The 7,500-nt window shown below is 35.0% G+C and overlaps 1 protein-coding gene across 2 annotated transcripts in view; it reads left to right on the top strand.

The window, feature by feature from the left end:
* Positions 1-7,500, top strand: part of LRFN2 (leucine rich repeat and fibronectin type III domain containing 2) — a 4,336,860-nt gene that overhangs the window by 3,985,614 nt on the left and 343,746 nt on the right. For both annotated transcript variants that reach the window (XM_044085082.1, XM_044085073.1), the window contains one exon: positions 7,374-7,500. This exon is cut by the window's right edge and continues 25 nt beyond it. The gene's annotated coding sequence lies outside the window, so the exon portion shown is untranslated. The remainder of the gene's footprint in view (positions 1-7,373) is intronic.

Genomic DNA, 7,500 nt, shown 5'->3' with positions numbered 1-7,500 from the left:
TGATAATATTCCCCAAGATTTTATACTTAATACAATCAATAATACTTTCACCTACAAAAATAACTATCAAGAAACTGAATACACTAATGTTAAATTTCTTATGGGCACCTAATAGACCTAGGATTGCATTAAAGAAACATACTAATAGCTGGTCTCAAGGGGGTATTTCTTTTCCAGACTTTAATTTATATATTATCTCTTCTATTATAAAAGTTATTACTTTATTAATAGATCGGTCATATGTCGCAAAATGGAAAGATTATTGGGAGCTAATTAGTATGCACTTCATGAAAATCTCCTTAACACATAAAAATATGATTATAAATAACTCCATGTTGTGGTTGCTAAAGGAATTTTGTACTTCACCTATTACACCTAAACATATGGTCTGTTACCCATTAAATATTATTATTAGTTATCGTAACTTTATATTCATGCACCCTAAGTATAGGGAATGGAATTTTATTGTATTCCTATAATTTATACTCAGGGTATGCTTATGTCATCTACTTCTGAAGGAGCTCATTTAGCTATAGATAATAATCTAAAGTACTGGTATCAGCTGATATCTGATAATAAAGTTAAAAATCTAGATTTCTTAAAACAAGAATTTGATCTAAGAGAAACTTGTTGGTTAGAGGTTCAGATCTTTAGACAACATCTCATTGATAGAATAGATCTAATGTCTATAACAGTTAAAGAATCTATTCCAAAACTGATTGATTACTTGATAATAAATTTACAGCATAAAGTTTCTGATAAAGGTAAACTTTCATATATACATAAAATTATCAGACAAGAAACTTTTTACAATGTAGATTCATACTGGAATTATTTCACCTCTATTAATGGGGACCCACCAACTCAACAAGATAAACAATATATATTGGAATCTGCTTATAGAACTACATCTTCCATTGTCTGGAGACTTTATACATGGAAATTTTTACATAGATCTTTTTATACACCTTTGATGATGAATAAAATTAATAATAAAGATAATCTATGTAAGAGATGTAATGTAGAAATTAATGCTGACTGGGCTCATATGTTTTATGACTGTATGAAGTTGAAAGAATACTGGAAGTCAATTAATGAATTTTTGCAGGCTCTTGTTACAGATAATTTCATTATTTCTAAGTCTCTTATATTATTCAACACACCTGTACCTCAATGTGTTAAAAAGATTAAGCTTCCCTTGTTATGGTCTATCCTAGCAGTGGCTAGGAAAATAATAACTAGAAATTGGATTTCAGATACACCTCCTTCGTTCAATGAATTTAAAAATGTTATGAATATAATGTGTCATATGGAAATAAGCACAATTAGAATGAGAACAACTAGAAAAACATCACACTTTATTGTATGGGATAATTTACAAAATTTGTTAAAAAATTCTAATTTCAATAGCACAGTATTTTAGTTTAATTAATTGATCTGATTGTAGTGGATGTCTTTGTAAATACTTTAGTTGTTTTGTTGAATATTATAATAATACCTATTTTTAATTATTTGTATAAAATTGTTATGATATTTCTCTTATATGTTAAAACAATAAACTTGTTTTGAAAAAAAAGAAATATCATAAAACCATACAGTAATTCAAGGCAATTACAATCATCCAAGAAACTGTTGGTCCAAACCCACAAAGCCATTAACTCAGCCGGTGACTCCCTGTTTGCCAACGTCACTGGTAAAACTTGGAATTCACTTCCATGTAACCTTACCCTCGAACCTTCTTTAAGTCTCTTCATAAAAGACCTCAAACAGTATGTTAAGGAGCATTGGCTTTGTCCCTGTACTAACCCTGATTAATCACTACTTATTCAATGCCTTATTTAAATTAATATTGTACGCATCTCTTGCTTATAATAGCTTGCTGCAACCTGTTATTTGTGTATACTATTATACACTGTGTATATTGTAAGTACCTACTAGACAGCCTTATGAATATGTTTGACTCATATCTGTTATGTTTTATCTGTGTTATCTGGAGCTTTTCTCCCTGGGCCTCTGCTGAAAATGGACAGATATCCAGTTGGACTATCCTGGTCAACAAATGTAAAATGAAATAAATGAATAAATGAGGCCTACTTGACCAAACTGGAGTCAATCCAAACACTACCAAACACTCTGGTCATGGGGGATTTCAGTTATTCCACCATCAACTGGGAAACCTAATCTAGCCCTAACTCACTAGCACAAAAGTTCCTTGACTTTGTTAACTCAAATGCCCTGGAACAAATTGTTCAAACCCCAACACCAGGAACAAACACACTACATTTGGTCCTCACTAACATGACAAACAGATGCACCATCACAACTGTCGGACCATCATTAGTTAAATCTGACCACAAATCAGTTACCTTCAAATTGGGACTGACTCCAGAACTCACAAAGGGTGATGTCAGACTAAACCACTTCACTAAAACAAACTATACCCTCCTACGGGTAGGTATAAATGCATTGCAAGCCTCACCCTCAACTAGAAGTGGTAATTACACCAAAGCTTACACTAAAGCCCTGTACAATCATTTGTATAGGTGTATAGACTTGGCTGTTCCAGAGAAAATCAAAGCCAGAGCTGCAAGTACAGGCTTTTGAGGGGAGATCTATGCCTGGTATACAGTGCATTGTCAGACCCCACTCTGATGGACCTTCTGCATATCCACAAAACAAACATTACAAGAATTACCCATTCTACAGACTTAAACTTTGCCTGTGATATATATATAGGACCTGCTGGAGACATACATATGTATCCCAGAGACTACCCCATCTATGGAACAGGCTCCCCATCATTGTAAAGCAGAGTTCCTCCCTAACCCAATTCAAGTGCAACTTGGACAACTGGATGGCAAAATGGAAATTCATCCTTGGTTTGGCACCTATGTCTCTAATGCAAACAGTAACCTGTAAATGGATCATCTCCTAGGCCCATGCTTACACTATTCAAGGGTGTTAGAACTTGTCAAAGATTCGGGATGCATGGCTACACCTAAAAGCCCCTTGTGGTCATTAGCCTAGTAAACACCTATGAACCTATGAACCTATGAAGTAAAACAAAGCTTCCCTGATGGACACCAGCAAGAACAAACTTTACAACAGAGGCAAAAAGTTGCTGTCTAAGAAAATTAAGGCAAGGCCCTAACAATGGAAAAGCACCCTCCTCATCCTCAACAGGCAAATAAGACAACATGTCAAATCATCTAAGGATAACTTGAGGAAAAACTTAGCAGTCACAGCCAAGGATAATCATAAGGCCTTTTATGGCTATTCCCATAGCTTAAAAGGTAGGACCCAAGCAGGTGCTGAACTAGTGATGAAAGGTGTCACACCTACTGATCCTACAGAGATAACACACCCATTAGAGTACAGATTTGGCAAAAATTTCACTCCCTTATCCTCTCCAAAAAATTTATCACAAACCTTACCCTCAACTCCCCCACCTCCACATATCTGAAGACCAGGTTATTAAAGCCTTGTCTAATGCAAAAAAAATCAGCCTAATGGGAACAGACAGCACCCCAGGCTGTCTTCTAAACAAATTAAAACATGAACTAGCATTACCATTAAGTACCCTAATCAATCATACCCTAACCACTGGCTTTGTTCCTGTGGAATGAAGAACAGCAACAGTTATTCTTCTCCACAAAGGTGGCTTAGCAATATAACCAGGAAATTATAGACCTATAAGTCTGACCACTCTCATTTGTAAAGCCATGGAATGTATCATCATGGACCTCATAAATAAAGACATAGGTGACCTTCAAACCCTGGATCTGACCCAATTTGGCTTCATCAAAGGCAGATCCTGCATGTTAAACCTGGTGTATTTCTTTGAATATGGGAACAGGTTCATTGACTAGGACAAATCTGTGCACACAGCATACTGTGACTTAGCAAAATACTTTGACATAATCCCACATTCAGGCATTAGTGATAAACTTAGCAAACTGAGTGTAAATCCCTTTGTTGTAAGATGCATTGTCAACAGGCTCACAAACTGATCACACACTATCAAAGTGGGTAACTCCACATCATCCAGCAGATCGGTCACCAACGTGGTACCAAAAGGGTCACTGCTGGGCTCCCTACTGTTTGGTAAATACTTCTCAGAAGTTCAGGCCAAAACTAAGGGGCATACTCTACTTCTCCAAACCTTACTAGGCTCTCTAGTTTTCCCAAAGTTGAAGTCCTTTGCAAAATAATTAAAGCCTATTTTCTACCTTGCTTCTCCTCAGCATTCCTTTCTTATTAAATGTCTTACTATGCTAATATATCTCCTGTACCTGCTCTTCTTTCTCTTACTACCCACTACTTCACTTGCTATACACAATTAAATATATTATAAAGAATTACAAATGCTGCAGTCCTTTTACTATTTTGAGACCAGTATTTAATTTTCTCCATACAATTTGTTCCAGCATTTTGCGTTACTTTCTCCATCATTGTAACCATGATAAAAAATGTAATTATTTAATTCTGTGATGAAAGCTTTAGAACTGCTATTGTTTTTTAATCATCGATTCTCCATCAGATAAACCTGAAAATGTTCTAGTCAAATCAGCAGTTTACCTTGGTAGCAAATAAAACTAAAATAAGTAAAAATAGCATAAATGAAATAAATTTGCTTAAGCCAAAAATATTGCATTTGTTCATACTGATGTTGCGGTAGTTCTACACCTGATTCAAAACTCAGATTTTTTAATAGAAACTGCACTCATTTGTAGCCATGTCCAGTTAAATTAACAAAATTAAGTAATTAAGATAACTCATAAGGTTAGATCATGAAAAACTGAACTACTTTGCTAGATAACAGTCAGCAAAGTTTTCATGGTGCACACATACACGAAGTATATACAGACGTGTGACAAAAATAACCTAATGAGACAAAGAAAAACAGAACATTGTACCATGTTAAATATGAATTACATTAATTTTATTAATCAACCTAATATAATTAAAGTAAATGTAAATATAACATGACCTGACCTTTATACTGTTCACGACAATATGAGCAGATACCATCAATGCCATTCCATTCACAACATCCTCGCAACTGTTGCGGCTGCTGTAGTCACCCTCTGTTTCTCTAGGTGAGTCAGATATCAAACAATTCTCTATTTAGGCATATTGAAGCTACTAATAATGCACATAAATTTAGATTCAGTTATACAAAGCTAATGAATATAAATGGATAAACATTTTGAGAGCAGACAACCTCCTCTAAATGGACAGACAGGTTAAACCCTATTTTAAAACTGAGACCATTACAGCGCAAGTGACATTTTCTGCTTTTAAGAAATCAATTGTTTTAATCATTTGAGTTTTTAAGTTTGTCATTATCCTGTTTCTGTTTTTAATTTACTTGAAGGACTGTGTAAGGTGTGAGCTTCTGTGGAACTTTGTTATAATCTGTTGTAATTACAGTGTAGGGCTCTGTGGTTTCCTTGAGATAATATTTCCTTTTTATTTTTATATTTTGGCTATCTGCTGACTTTTAAAAAAGTGAGCTTCTTGGCTTTTTTTTTTCATATTTGAGTCATTAAAGAACTGGCAATAGTTAGTACATAGAAGAAAGGTCAAAGCACATGATTGAAGATGTCTGAGATTGTTGCAGACAAATCTTTCACGATAAAAATGTTATATTTTCACAGGGTCATATCATATGGTCTTGAACACTTTGAATTACCTGCAGATCATAGATATTTCTTAAGCTAACTGACATATTTGCATATTCAGTAAGTAATGTCTTTCTAGGGGTCACGGGTTAGCTGCCACCGAGATTTTGTCTTAGTCAAGCTACATAATGCCCATAGTAATGGTTTATGTACTACAGTGTACATCATTCCATGCAGTCTCAGGCAAGCCTCATAACTGTCACAGTATTTTCACTTACTGAGGAGAATCCAGGGCTATATCAGCAGTCTTGAGAATTTTTCTACACCCTTAAGGGATTACACACATAATATTCCCAAGACATTTTGCTGTTTATTTCACCTCAGCGACAATGTGACAGTAGTATACGTCCCAGACAAGCATACTCTTGCTAAAAGAAATAGATCCATTTGGTTTGGTCAGCGTGCTTATTGACTACTTATTCTCCAACGTCACTACTGCAACTTCCAGAATACTCAAAAGTTCTTGTTTACCCATATACCACTAATGTCAAGTAGAGTGTTATATGCTGATTTTGTTTCCTTTTGTGAGTACGTCCATGGGTTAGCACCCATTACTTCAGGGGCTCTATCCCAGACATATCTGTCCTCATGACAGCCTCATTCATTTTGTGGATTACTGCTGCAGAGAACTTTGGCACCACAGTTGTTTTCCAGTTCATTACAAAATTCCCAGCATTTCAGACATTTGTCAACCTGTTGACGTGAAACTCTGGACAGGCATTTTCCATGCTCATAACCTGAAGTAACTGCACACAAAATGCTTTTATTGTTGTTTTAAATAAATCCTCACTTACTGGCAGTGTTTTTAAGCGATACCTTCATTTTTAAGGAATATAATAGTACCTTGTGTTGTTTTTCTGTATCTGCTACAAATCTTGCTATTATGGTGCAAACTACATGCCTAATGCTGTACACATCATAGACCATAACAGAAAAACAATGCTGCTGAAAATCTGATGTCGAAAACAGTGCTCTTTTTGTGTGAGATGTAACTTCTGCATCATGTCTGACAGTTTACAGCCATAAATTGAATAACATTACACTTTAGCAAAACATATATAAATTCTTTATAAAAACAGTTTTTAATGTACAGGATATGCTTTGACAGCATTACATTTTGAAAATAACGTGCTTGTGTTTTTTCTCATGCATACACAAACACACACACACACACACACACACACACACACACACACACACACACACACACACACACACACACACACACACACACACAGAAATAAACATAAGTTTATAAACAAGCATGCTTCCATACACACACACACACACACACACACACACACACACACACACACACACACACACACGTGAGTGTATATATATTCAAAATAAGACAAAGCAAGTAATAAAAAGCTGATGTATCCTACTGCAATTTCATTTCATATCCTGTTTGAAAAAGAATCAAACAGGAACATGATAATTTCCTTTCACCACCTGTAGTTGATGAAATGAAATGAAATCTTCAACTAGGTTTCAAAGAATATTAACAGTGGCTTGAAAATCAAAGTGATAAATTGCATCTAACAATTGTAACCCTGCTTAGATTATGTTTTAGTAGAAGCAAGTGTAGAAATAATGTTACTGTAGCAGAACAGTATTTTTGTATGGAATTAAAATACCTGTATGGGGCAAATCTATTAATCTCTGTTCTTCATTGTTCTTGTTTAGAGGTAGAAAAATCAGAAGTACTGAAACAAGTATTAAGAAAATAGCCAGAGGCAAGAAAATGGCATAAACAAAGACTGAGCTGACCGATACCTCTACACCTTTGAACCTATGTGGTTCTTTAGTGAGG

Source organism: Protopterus annectens, chromosome 1.part1 (genome assembly GCF_019279795.1).
Source record: "Protopterus annectens isolate FY-2018-M chromosome 1.part1, PAN1.0, whole genome shotgun sequence".
In the NCBI taxonomy this organism is placed as follows: domain Eukaryota; kingdom Metazoa; phylum Chordata; order Ceratodontiformes; family Protopteridae; genus Protopterus; species Protopterus annectens.
This window is presented reverse-complemented; position numbering and strand designations above follow the sequence as displayed.